Raw genomic sequence first — 13,417 nt, 5'->3', positions numbered from 1 at the left:
AAAGACGGAAGCTGCACACTAAGCGTATTTTCCAGTTTAATAATCTTTTTTTTTCATTTCTCTCTTGAATTCCCCTCCCACCCTCTTTGGCAGCTACCATAACACACAGCTTAGCTTTGCTCTGCAGAGTGCAATATGTTGGTGGAATAACTCACCGGCTGATCATTGGGCACAGGGTTCTGTTTTGTTTTAAGACTCCGGGAGTAAACAACCAGGTCTAGTTTTATTATACTCTGATATGTGCTGGCAGTTCTCCACAAGTTGTCCTCACACCACAAATGAATGTCTCTCTGATGGCCATTATTTTTCCTGATCCTTGATCTTCTCTTGTCTCTTTGACCCCTATCAGTCTCACAATCATAAGGCTGTGATCTGTCAGGTACTTGTACAATTTCATCTGTGATCTCTTCAGCATAAAAACTCCTCTTTGGAGCCACATTTCTTACTGTTAAACTCATTTCAGTTTGGCATTTGGCTTCACAGTGTCACAGGCTACACAGTGCTTTTTTACTCTATGAAACAATCACACACCGATGAACGTGGGTGCACAGCGTCCTGCCCGAGGACACTTCCACATGTGGTCCGAGGAAGCGGGGAGTCCAATCACCGAGCTTTAAATGCTAAAGTCGGGAATCAACAGACTCTGAGCTGTAAACACATACATGCATTCGCAGCCTGTTTTGCAATATCTTTTTTTCCCATAGATCTGTGATATAAAGCTCTGCTTTGAAAAACAGGGCCTCTGATTACTCTGCAACTTGTGCATTAATAACCAAAATTTAAAATTGTGTACGGCGCAGTAAATCCAGAGGAAGGTATATGCTCTACACCGTCATAATGGTACAACTGCACCACATGTACTGCAGCCCTGAAACTTTCCAGAGACGTTCTAAAGGAGCGTCCCGTGAAAAAGAGATTTTCCAGCCAGCTCTCTGGTCAAAGCTCCAGAAGAACATGTGAACACAGCAGTTAATCTTTCGGAACACTGTATGGTTGTGCTCGCTGGTAACAGTTGCTGCTTTATGGTCTGCGTGTCGTTTTCCATTCACTCAACTACCCCGCGGACATGTCCAAATTAAACATGATTTTCATATGATAAAAGAAAAATATAGATCCACCTTTTCTGCAATTTCATTGGCAGATTCAGATTATTATTTTTTTTTTTTTACAAACTGCCCTTCCAATTGCAATTAGGTTAATTTAATAGTTTCTTTTAATGAACAACATTCATATTCAACTGTTAAAGCATTGATCATGAATAATATTTTAGGCCTCATCAAAGTGCTCCAATGTAATTTGCTGAAAATCGAGCAGAAAGGGAATATACCTACTGGGTTACAGGACCTACTACTATAGACTAAACATGGAGAAACAGCATTTAGCTGTTATGCTGCAAACATGCAAAGTGGAACAAACTGCCAGTGGAGATTAAGCTTTCACCAAATGTGGACATTTTTAAATCCAGGTTAAAAACATTTCTTTTCTCATTTGTCTTTGCATGAAATCTGCACGGTATCTTTTCATTTATCTAGACTGTTGCTTGTTTTTAAATTAATTTAATTTTTTTTTATTTGTTTCTCTTTATATTCTTTTATGTATTTTTAATGCTTCTTCCACTCCCTGCTGCAATGCTTTTATTTTATGTAAAGCACTTTGAATTGTTCTGTACATGAAATGTGCTATATAAATAAATTTGATTTGATTTGATAGAGAGCAGGACCCCCACCACCTGTAGGTGTTTCCATGGCAATACATATCAATCAATCAATCAATCTTTATTTATATAGCGCATTTCATACCACAGGCAACTCAATGTGCATACATATAAACAGCACGCCACTTTTGGCAGTTTTTAGTGTGTCATTTTCACGCATTTTAAGTAATTTTATGCCGCTGAATAACATGTCAAATGGTTAGGGTTAGGGTACAGTATGGTGGAGGTTTCCCCCTTATCACACTACACACCATCACGTTTTCTGTACATACCATGAAATTGTTAGAGTTAGGGTAAAAGTACAGGGCAGGACTGTCAGGGTGGGCCACGGTGAAAAGATCCAAATGTGGAAACAGACAAACAACAGGAGATTCAAGGGAACTGAAGTTGATTAATTAAAAACTATAACAAAATGTGCGGCCTAGCCAGAAAACTATTCAACTAAACTGTGAAAAAAACAAAGAACTAAAAGTCCTGACTAAACTGGGGAAACAAGCACCTGAACACAAACATGAGCATCACACCACGAGTGAAACGACGGCGTGGATCCGACAACCACCGAAACAACCAGGGAGCTTCAATACATAGGAGAGGGATTGATGTATGAATAGCAGCTAGAAACAATTAACACAGGCGAGTGATTGGAGGAAAGGACCGGAACGCGAAGACTGAGGAAACGTCAGTGAGAACTAAAAACTAAACTGAACAGAGGCAATAATAACTGAGACCAACAATGAGAGTAACTGAAAGACAAATACAGATTAGACTAAAACGCACAGTAATACTAATAAAACTATAAAATACCAATAAAACCTGATTTAAACCAGGGACTAAAAACACAACAAGAAAACAGAAAAGAAGCAAAACCCCAGAAAACCCCCAAAAAGTCCACAAAAAATCCACAAACCCTAACGGGGGAAGTAATTTTCTCCAAAAACGTGGCGTGAAAATGACTTAGTGTGCAATAATTACGCCTTTTCATGAGACCAGGCTGCCCACCCATGAAATGTTGGGCTGTGAATCTTTGGGTCTTGGCTCTCATGTGCATGTTACTTGTTATTTTTTTAAAAATAGGGACACTCTCCCATGTCAACCACAGTCAATGACAGCAGGTCAACACACCCAGCTCCACCACAGAAACTGCACAGGGAAGGCTCGAGGAAAGCAACAAAGACCTAAAGGTGTTGACCGGCCATCCAAACGCCACAAATCCCAGTTTGATCAAGCCTCCACAGGATGCACCTGAACCAGTCTTCCACTGCAACCTGCAGGACTTAAAGGATTTGCAACCAGTTGATGCCCTGGCAGCTCAGAGCTGTGGTGGCCATACGAGGAGGGGCCTGCATAATGTTAGGCAGATGTTTAGAGGCTATTTCTCACACATTTGCTCAGATGTTTTTGTTTTTGAAAAATGTTTATAGAACACAGACGCCTTAAATAGTCTTTCAATTTCAAGAAGTGCTTTTTATTGCAGCCCCACGCACATATATCACTTCAGCTTCTGCAGAAATCCAGAGCTCTGCCATGCCAAGTTAAAGCTGCTCCACCCTTCGCGGTTCAGTTGAGGTCAAAACATTCATATATTACAGGATGTTCATTTAAAATTGTCCACTCGCGGCTGCGACGGTGTAAATTTACGTGAAGACATTAAAAAGCCAAAACATGTGTGCACTGTTTGTCTCATAGGACAGGTTCACATTCAGCCTCATTATGTCTCTGAGTGATTGATGAACGTTGGCTTGTGCGTGTGGGCAGAGTGAAGCCATGCAGGGACATTTAGAAAATGGACATATTTCAGTTTTCAGAATTAGAAAGGCCATGAAATGACTGTGGGTTTGGACTGTGTCCTATAAACCGCGGAGCCATTTCAGCCCCACAATTCACAGGAGTTCATCTGAAGGGAGAGACAGAGGCAGTTTGAGCTTAAACAACTACAACTCCGATTAAGCAGTTCAGTGGCTGCACGCTGTTAATCTGTGTAAACATGTGCCCCTGTCAATAGAGCCTTCCTTTGTGGACAGGATTCATCTGTACTGATCACTAAAGCAATGTAACAGCTGATGCCTGGGCTGTCAGGGAAGTCACCATGGGTTTAGAAGGTGAAAGAAAAAGAAAATATTAATGTCAAACTAAGGGGAAAAGAAAATAATGTAAACTGACAAATGTATTTTAGTTTCTCCAGCTGGAAGTCTTTTCTTTCTCGGTTCAGCCAAAGTTCATTTTGCTGCTCATGCGGAGCTCGGGGTTACCTTTTCTGTTTATTCCAAAACAAATCATTCTTGCAGCTGCGGGACACACGTGATGGGGTTTGCCAGAAGCTTATAAGACACGGGAATAATGCGCTCGTTGCTAAATGATTGCCTCCAAGAATATTACTGCGGCGCAAAACATTGCAAATTCCACAGGGTCAGATCTCGGCCCGGATCGGTCCAACACACACCGGCTGGTCCAAGATGAAAAGACTGAGGAGCAGCTGAAGGACGGCAGGAAGACTCACACACCAGTACTAATAACACTAACGCGGACAGAGAAGCAATTTAGTAACCATGATGAGGAGGATGATATCATATTCAGCCTTAAATCACTGTCTCTTATAACAACAACAGAGATTCTAGCCGGAGTGTGTGTGTGTGTGTGTGTGAGTGGGTGTGTGTGTGTGTGTGTGTGTGTGTGTGTGTGTGTGTGTGTGTGTGTGTGTGCGTGTGTGTGTGAGTGTGTGCGTGTGTGTGTGTGCGCACGGTTGAGTCAGGACTGCTTGAGCTCACCGACAAAACATCCATCTGTATGTTTTCTGGACATGAGCAGTGTTTCCATGCGCTACTCTGCATCAGCATATCAATCAGACAGTGAGTCAACACGAAATCCGAGTGGGAGGATGAAGACGTGTTCTTCCCAGCGAAAGACGCCGCTGCTCTACTTTTTACCAAAACACCAAGAGACAAACACCTCTCGGGGTTGTGACAGCGTACAAGCAGACACGCCGCGCCAGATGTGGGTCGGGAACTAATAACGTGTTGGCCATTAAAGTAAACCAAATGAGAAAAATGATGACGCGGGCGAAACGAGGTCTGAATTTTTTATCATCTACGGTGCAACACGTGTTAAGGATGTAGCAGAGTGTCGAGCGGTTGCATCACAATGTCAAATCCAGTAAAGGTGCAATGTGCTCACTGTGCGCCAATGTGGGAGAAATCTGTGCCTTTGTGTGCATGTTCTGACACACATTATGCACCGCTGATGTGTGTCACCACTAAACTTTGTAGACATGACTTTCTTTTTTCTTTTTTTTTTTCCACCTCTTGGGAGGAGACACCAAAAAAGGCTATAAAAACTACTCTGCAGACTGGAGCAGCAGTAAGTTTACTTTAAATTTGGCATTCGGTCGTCCTCCCTCTATGTGGTTCTGCCCGAGGCTTCGTCCTGTTTGACGGGAGTTCTTTACTCCCAACTGTATTCCAAGTTTAGATCGTAAACTCTAAATTGTCTGTTGGAAATGGTTAGCTTTAGAGACAGAATACCTTTTTCTTTTTAACAACAAGGAAGCGTGTCATGGGAATAACGGATTGCACACTTACTGTAAATCATGTTTTACACTCGCACACTAAACAAAATGACACGTACGGCGTAACACTTTTTGAGTTATAATCTTACACCTCATCCTGACTGAACTCGAGCGAGCGTACTTTCAATCAGCCTGTCCCGACATGCCGCGAGCGATGTCGCTCCGTCCAGCGATCACGCCGACCCCTTATAAAATCGCCCGCGCTGTCTCTATTGGGACGTCATTTTGTGGCGGCGTCCCGTTCTTATTGGTTGAAATGAACACGCTGCTTCCTGTTGACAAGCTAGTTAGCAACAGGTCAGCATCACTCAGGGAATAATGGACGAGGAGAAGCTGATCTTTACCGTGGAACAGCACCCAATGGTTTATGACCCCAAACACCCGTACCACAAAGATCTGAACCGAAGGGAGCCAGAGAACTAGGCGTTTCAAGTGAGTACTTTCTGAACCAATAGAATCCGTCCCGACAAAATCGTCACGCTGCATATCAGGACACCCTCGCGAAATTTCGTCGCCATATCGCGTTAGTTTCGCTCACTCGCTTTCAGTCAGGATGAGGTGTTAGACTGTTCAAATAAGATGGACACAGCCTCGTTGAGCCCTTGAGTTAAACAGTTAACGGTCGCCATTTCGGGTATTTGGAGGCAAGACGCTAAGTAAAAAGCGAGGGATCTGAGCCAGAACAAGAGGACACTACACTGTAAGTAACTGCTGTAAATTTACGATGCATTTTTTTAAAAAAGCATCTAACTTATTTCGGGCCAGCAGTTAACGAAACAGGAGAGACCTGTTATCTAAGTGAATGAAGCAGTAGTTTATGACAAACAGACCCAGCCTGCACTCTTTATCTTCGCTTACACACTCATTCAGAAAGGGCTTGATGTGTTCTGTGTTTACCACCATAACTGCAGCAACGGAGGCATAAAAAGTGCATCAAGTCCATTAGCAATGGTAACACTGTATTGAAAATGTACACGGTAATGACTTATTTCAGGGGATGGTTGTGGTATTTTATCATCCCTTGTAAACTGTAATCATGCTCGTAGATACCTTATAATAACCAGCAGTTATCTTACTGTCAGTATATTCAAAATAGGGTGATATTCTTTCAAAATATATAATAAATGCACAAATACTCAACAGTTAGATTCCTTACAGTGTATGCTTGTCCTTTGGGTAACTCACATGCCAACCAGGCACTTCACCAGACACTTTTTACCAGGGACCCTGTAATGCGTTGTGCCCCCTGTAAAAATTCCCACATACATCCTTCAGACTACGCTACAACTGATGTACCAAGGAAGAATAACATAGGCACGATTGTCCCTATTCCAACCACGTAACCTACTTTAGCCAATGCTGCATAGGTCTACCAAAGAGTGAAGTGAAGAAGTATTCGCAGGCATTGGGTGCGTCTGTGCGTGACGCGTAGCGCGTGGAATCAGAGTGGGAAGGCAAGATCCTGAGGCCCGCACGTCATATAGTAGCCCACACATTTTGCCCATCGAAGCGTAGTAGGCCATATGAACCACTACACATTGATGGATTGCCGTCATCGTGGTCATGGACATCAGGACATTCTTACAGAGTCAGAAGCAACAAGGAGAACTGATAATGAAGTGGAGGGAGGTGAGAGATTTGTTTTCTCTGTTGTGTCTGTTGTATCTGTTGAACATTGTACTGGGCATACTGTGTTTTTTTTAGTAATAGTGCCTCTTTTAAAAGGCTTACTTGTTTATGTTTGATGAGCTACAGAAGGAGGAATTGAAAAGCTAAATAGCTGAACTCAAAAGTGTTTTTATTTGCTTAGATAGCCTATAGCTCTGTTAAACCTGTCGAGGTTCAAGCAAATTTGACTAAATGTTCTTATACATCCAGTGCAGGCTCATTTTCTGTATACAGTAAGGGAGTGTAGGTGGTGGTGTTCTGGCTGGGAGGCCTGTGCCCCTGTACAGCTGTATGCCTAGCAACGTCCCTAATGCCAACTAGAGGACCCTATCCATAAGTAATTCAAATATATGAGTTATAAAGAAAAAAGTGGTTGTCTTAAAGTAACAAGTTAAGAAACCAATTTTTGTATCAAGCTGGAAAGATGTTTTTTTTCCTTTTTCTATCTCCCTTTTGTGTAGTTGGTTATTTATTTTCTGGTCGTCTGAGGACACTGGCTCGTTTTCGTGGGCATCCCAGGAACTGCAGGTCTAAAAAGGATACCCAATATTTTTTTTTATCTGTATCGGGACGATAATGTATAAACCAATGCCATGCACCGCGGCTTTTATTACTACTTTGTAATGGCCCTCTGCAGGGGCCTTTTAAGACCCATAAAAACCCAACAGACTGGGCAGCATAAAAACAATAACAGAAGTAAGAAAAATCGGAACATTTGAAACGGTCAGAAATCAGTGAGATCCTTTGTGCAAAAACAACGCTCCTTCTGTCTCATTTTTATAATACCGTCACACCTTAAGGTGTCATATTTGATGGAAGCAAATAAAACATTTAGATATTATTTCCTGCTGTGGAATTAAACAAACCAGCTGACAGACGAACATGGAAACACGTGATTTCTGGCTCTTATTTCATCTCTCTACTTATCTTTCTCTCCACACCTCACTTAAACCATCCTGAATGTCAAAAACTGACTTTGTGCTTTCCTCTGAAACAGAAGTTGTCCTGTGTTACAACCATTTAACCATCTCAAGAAGCCTGTTTTTTTTTCTCCCCCTTGAGTTGTCACCTTACCGTGGTGAGGGGGTTTGCGTGCCCCAATGAGTCTGGGAGCTATGTTGTCTGGGGCTTTAAGCCCCTGGTAGGGTCACCCATGGCAAACAGATCCTAGATGAGGGACCAGACAAAGAACAGCTCACAAAACCCCTATGATGAATGATATTTTTGGATACCGTGTTCCCTTGCCCGGACGCGGGTCACCGGGGCCTCCCCCTGGAGCCAGGCCCAGGGGTGGGGCCCGCCGGCGAGCGCCTGGTGGCCGGGTCTGTGTGGGGCTGTGTGGGGCTCGGTCGGGCACAGCCCGAAGAAACGACATGGGTCCCCCTTCCGACAGGCTCACCACCCGTGGGAGGGGCCATGGGGGTCGGGTGCAGTGTGAGCTGGGCGGCAGCCGAAGGCAGGGACCTTGGCGGTCTGATCCTCAGCTACTGAAGCTGGCTCTTGGGACGTGGAACGTCACCTCTCTGCTGGGGAAGGAGCCTGAGCTTGTGCGCGAGGCTGAGCGGTTCCGGCTAGATATAGTCGGACTCACCTCGACGCATGGCTTGGGCTCCGGAACCAGCCTCCTCGAGAGGGGTTGGACTCTCTTCCACTCTGGAGTTGCCCGCGGTGAGAGGCGTAGAGCAGGTGTGGGCATACTTATTGCCCCCCGGCTGTGCGCCTGTACATTGGGGTTCACCCCGGTAGACGAGAGGGTAGCCTCCCTCCGCCTTAGGGTGGGGGGACGGGTCCTGACTGTTGTTTGTGCTTATGCACCAAACAGCAGTTCAGAGTACCCACCCTTTTTGGAGTCCCTGGAGGAGGCACTAGAGAGTGCTCCTCCGGGAGACTCCCTCGTCCTGCTGGGGGACTTCAATGCTCACGTGGGCAATGACAGTGAGACCTGGAGGGGCGTGATTGGGAAGAACGGCCCCCCCGATCTGAATCAGAGTGGTGTTTTGTTGTTGGACTTCTGTGCTCGTCACGGACTGTCCATAACGAACACCATGTTCAGGCATAAGGGTGTCCATATGTCCAGATGGTTGTTGCGGTGTGAGGAGCAGATCTATATAGGGAGTATAGGGAATTACTCACTGAGTCTGGTCCTTTATTTTATTATTTATTTTTTCGTTAGCACAAGTTTCTTGTGTTTACCTTGAATAGGGATGGCTCAGGTAATCCTGAAACATCCCATAGTTAAGCTGCTATAGGCCTAGACTGCTGGGGGGCCTCATCTGTCACACCTTTCCTCACTTTACTCTCTTTATGTATATGTGATATTATTGTGGTCATTAACTCGTGTTTCCCTGTTCCAACAGATATCCTTTGAATGGTGTTACAGTGTTCTGGTCCACCATCCAGCGACTCAGGGGGGGGAAGCGGTGCACCGTCAACACCGTGTATGGTGAGGGCGGGGCTCTGCTGACTTCAAATAGGGGTGTCGTGAGTCGGTGGGGGGAACACTTCGAGGGCCTCCTCAATCCTACCGACACGCCTTCCGATGAGGAAGCAGAGTTGGGGGGCTCGGACGTGGGGCCTCCCATTTCTGGGGCTGAGGTTGCCGAGGTGGTCAAAAAACTCCTCGGTGGCAAGGCCCCGGGGGTGGATGAGGTCCGTCCTGAGTTCCTCAAGGCTCTGGATGTTGTGGGGCTGTCTTGGTTGACACGCCTCTGCAGCATCGCGTTGACATCGGGGGCAGTGCCTCTGGACTGACAGATCGGGGTGGTGGTCCCCCTCTTTAAAAAGGGGGACCGGAGGGTGTGTTCCAACTATAGGGGGATCACACTCCTCAGCTTCCCTGGTAAGGTCTTTTCGGGGGTACTGGAGAGGAGGATCCGCCGGATAGTCAAATCTCGGATTCAGGAGGTGCAGTGTGGTTTTTATCCTGGCCGTGGAACAGTGGACCAGCTCTATACCCTCCGCAGGATCCTGGAGGGAGCATGGGAGTTCGCCCAACCGGTCTACATATGTTTTGTGGACTTGGAGAAGGCGTTCGACCGTGTCCCTCGGGGATTCTTGTGGGGGGTGCTCCGGGAGTATGGAGTGCCGGACTCCTTGATATGGGCTGTTCGGTCTCTGTATGACCGGTGTCAGAGTTTGGTCCGCATTGCCGGCAGTAAGTCGGACATGTTTCCTGTGAGGGTTGGACTCCGTCAGGGCTGCCCTTTGTCACCGATTCTGTTCATAATTTTTATGGACATAATTTCTAGGCGCAGCCAGGGCAATGAGGGGGTCTGGTTTGGCGACCTCAGAATCGGGTCTCTGCTTTTTGCGGATGATGTGGTTCTGTTGGCGTCGTCGGGCCGTGACCTTCAGCTCTCACTGGAGCGGTTCGCAGCCGAGTGTGAAGCGGCTGGGATGAGAATCAGCACCTCCAAATCCGAGACCATGGTCTTCGGCCGGAAAAGGGTGGAATGCTCTCTCCGGGTCGGGAATGAGATCCTTCCCCAAGTGGAGGAGTTCAAGTATCTCGGGGTCTTGTTCACAAGTGAGAGACAAATGGAGCAGGAGATTGACAGACGGATCGGTGCGGCGTCTGCAGTGATGCGGGCTCTGCACCGGCCCGTCGTGGTGAAGAAGGAGCTGAGTCAGAAGGCGAAGCTCTCGATTTACCGGTCAATCTATGTTCCTACCCTCACCTATGGTCTTTGGGTAGTGACCGAAAGAACGAGATCGTGAATACAAGCGGCCGAAATGAGTTTCCTCCGCAGGGTGTCTGGGCTCTCCCTTAGAGATAGGGTGAGAAGCTCGGTCATCCGGGAGGGGCTCAGAGTAGAACCGCTGCTCCTCCGCATCGAGAGGAGTCAGATGAGGTGGCTCGGGCATCTGGTGAGAATGCCTCCTGGACGCCTCCCCGGTGAGGTGTTCCGGACCCGTCCCACTGGGAGGAGGCCCCGGGGAAGACCCAGGACACGTTGGAGAGACTATGTTTATCGGCTGGCCTGGGAACGCCTCAGGGTCCCCCCAGAAGAGCTGGAGGAAGTGGCCGGGTACAGGGACGTCTGGGTCTCTCAGCTCAACCTGCTGCCCCCGCGACCCGATCCCCGGACCAGCGGAAGATAATGGATGGAAGAAGCCTGTTTTGAGCTCAGCTGATGGAAGCTGGCTTTCATGGACTTAATGGACAGGTGACTCTCACATGTAAATGTGTGTGTGCGTGTGTTTCCCTAATTGATAATACTGTGAGATCACGGGTCATTTTGAGTACTAAAAGATGGAGAGGACATGAATAAGAAATGCCAGATGAGTGAAGGCTGCAGAGTCTGAAGAAGGAAAATGACAAAATTCAGAGAGAAAATAGATACCAAAGAAAAATGAGTGAGAGAGAGAGATTCAGGGGGAAAATATAGAAGAGGCAATTACTGAGGCAGAAATCCTTTCTGTCTGAAATAGCTGCTCAGATAGATAGATGTCCACACACACACACACGAACCAGCCATAAGGCAGAAACTCAGTCACAGAAATACATGTGGTTACACCAAAACACCCCCGTGCATTCTTATCTGCGCTTTCACACTGAAACTCACACAACTACTTCATTATCAGTTGGTCTGATGATGATTTCCTTAAATAACTCGAATATTTTTGTCTGGCCTTTGGATGACAGGAACTGGTATGAAAATGGAAAAATCCCAGAGCATCAGGTGATGTTAGGTTGAATTGGTTAAATTTGCAGTCTCTTACTTTCAGTCACTACCCAGAACTCGTGTCCATAGGTGAGCTCAACCATCGGTTCTGCCCTAGGTCACGTCAGAACGTTGACTTTGCCTTTCGGTTCAGCTCTCCCTTTCCAACGATAGACCGGTATAGCATCTGCAACACTGCAGATGCGGCACCAATCTGCCTGCATTTCTCTCGCTCTGTCCTATCTCCACTCACGAACAAAACCTCGGGATACTAGAACTCCTCCACTTCAGACATCTTCTCACTCCCAACCAGGATTGGGCAACCTCAACCTCTTTCCAACAGAGGACCGTGTCCTCTGCCTTGAGGTGCTAATTCAACTGCCGGATGCCAACCGCTCCCGTAGAGGTCTCCACTCAATGAGGTGTCTTAGACAACATTTTCTAGGTGTAGACAAAAGCTTAGAATTGCATGCCAGTCTCACAAGAAAAAAATGTAATCTGTTTGTTTGTCCACGTCAAAAAATGTGGGACCGTCAAAGTATAGGGTAAAGAATTGGGCGATGGGAATGTATGTTAAGGCGAGCGTCTACATGACATGACCGTAATGGGATAATAATCATGTATTTTTGTCTATCCCCGACTAAGTATCTATTGAAATCTAATTTAAACACCCGACCTAAACCATTTTCAAGTGAGAGTGAAGTAGAAAAGTGACAGGATTGTTCAAAACATAGCGTTGACGAGCCTCAAAGCTTTGATCTCATGTACGAGTCAGCAACTTAAAATCCATCCTCCACAGCAAATCAACTTTGTGCAACACATGCAAGTTGTCATGAAGCAAGACTTCGCAGGTGAACAATGTCATAATGCAGAAACAATTGGACTTTCAATGTCATTACATATCGAGAATGTGGGAGCATGCTGAACATACACGTCATCACATAAGCTGTGCCTCTGTACAGACAAAGGGAATCGAGTGGGGAATGCTTGGTCATGGTTGCAAGCTGCAACATTCAGTCATGAGATTGGGTTGTTCTGGAGGGAACAGTTTTTGACAAAGGAAGGATTTAAAAAAAAAGAAAACGCGAACTGAAGACACAAATCTTTGTGTGCAAAGTCCTTGGGTCTAAAAGATGGGCTCTGGACTGAAAGAAAATGCTCCAATAATGATCAGTATTAGCTAAAGCTGCACCTCAGCTAAATGTAATGTATACTACCTGAAGGCGAACATGAATAAAACAGCAAAAAATACGGACAATGGAAGAAGGGGAAAGGCCGTTGTTTTCATTTTTTTAAATTATGCTTTGAAGGCGACATAATATGGAAAAATCACATATTTCTGTTCACCTATTCTTGAGTCACCGGCAGATGAAAAACTCCCCCAAAACACAGTCATGGTATTTTTTTGGTGCCCCTTTGTTTGAAAGTTCCTCATTTAACGAGCCAATCCAATTTTGGTTTTAAAAGTATGTCACTCCTTAAGTGCACTCCACCTCCTCTGCTAAGCCTCGACCTCTGGGCCCTGCCTACTCGCATCCACCCTGCTAGACCAATAAAGCCAGCTTTGTTCTGTTGTTCTGAAACGTTCTGCTGTCAGCTGTATTAAGAAGCATGCATCGTACATCTGCCACCAGCCACAGAGGACACGTGAGCCCGGTGGATAAACTACATTAGAGGGTATTGTTCCAGCAGAGTTAGCTAAAGACTGTGTATGTGCTGCAGCCACTTTTCAACAGACAATTTTGGCAACTTGGTCCAGTTCAACGCTCAACTGAAGGAACTGAGCCACACAAAGAGATCAGTTCCAAC

At 45.8% G+C, this 13,417-nt stretch overlaps 1 protein-coding gene across 2 annotated transcripts in view; it reads right to left on the bottom strand.

Moving 5' to 3' along the window:
• Positions 1-13,417, bottom strand: part of aff2 (AF4/FMR2 family, member 2) — a 202,730-nt gene that overhangs the window by 94,151 nt on the left and 95,162 nt on the right. The window lies entirely within an intron of this gene.

This window comes from Odontesthes bonariensis, chromosome 13 (assembly GCF_027942865.1).
Source record: "Odontesthes bonariensis isolate fOdoBon6 chromosome 13, fOdoBon6.hap1, whole genome shotgun sequence".
Lineage (NCBI taxonomy): Eukaryota > Metazoa > Chordata > Actinopteri > Atheriniformes > Atherinopsidae > Odontesthes > Odontesthes bonariensis.
Note: the sequence above shows the minus strand (reverse complement) of the source record. Positions and strands in the feature narration are given on the sequence as shown.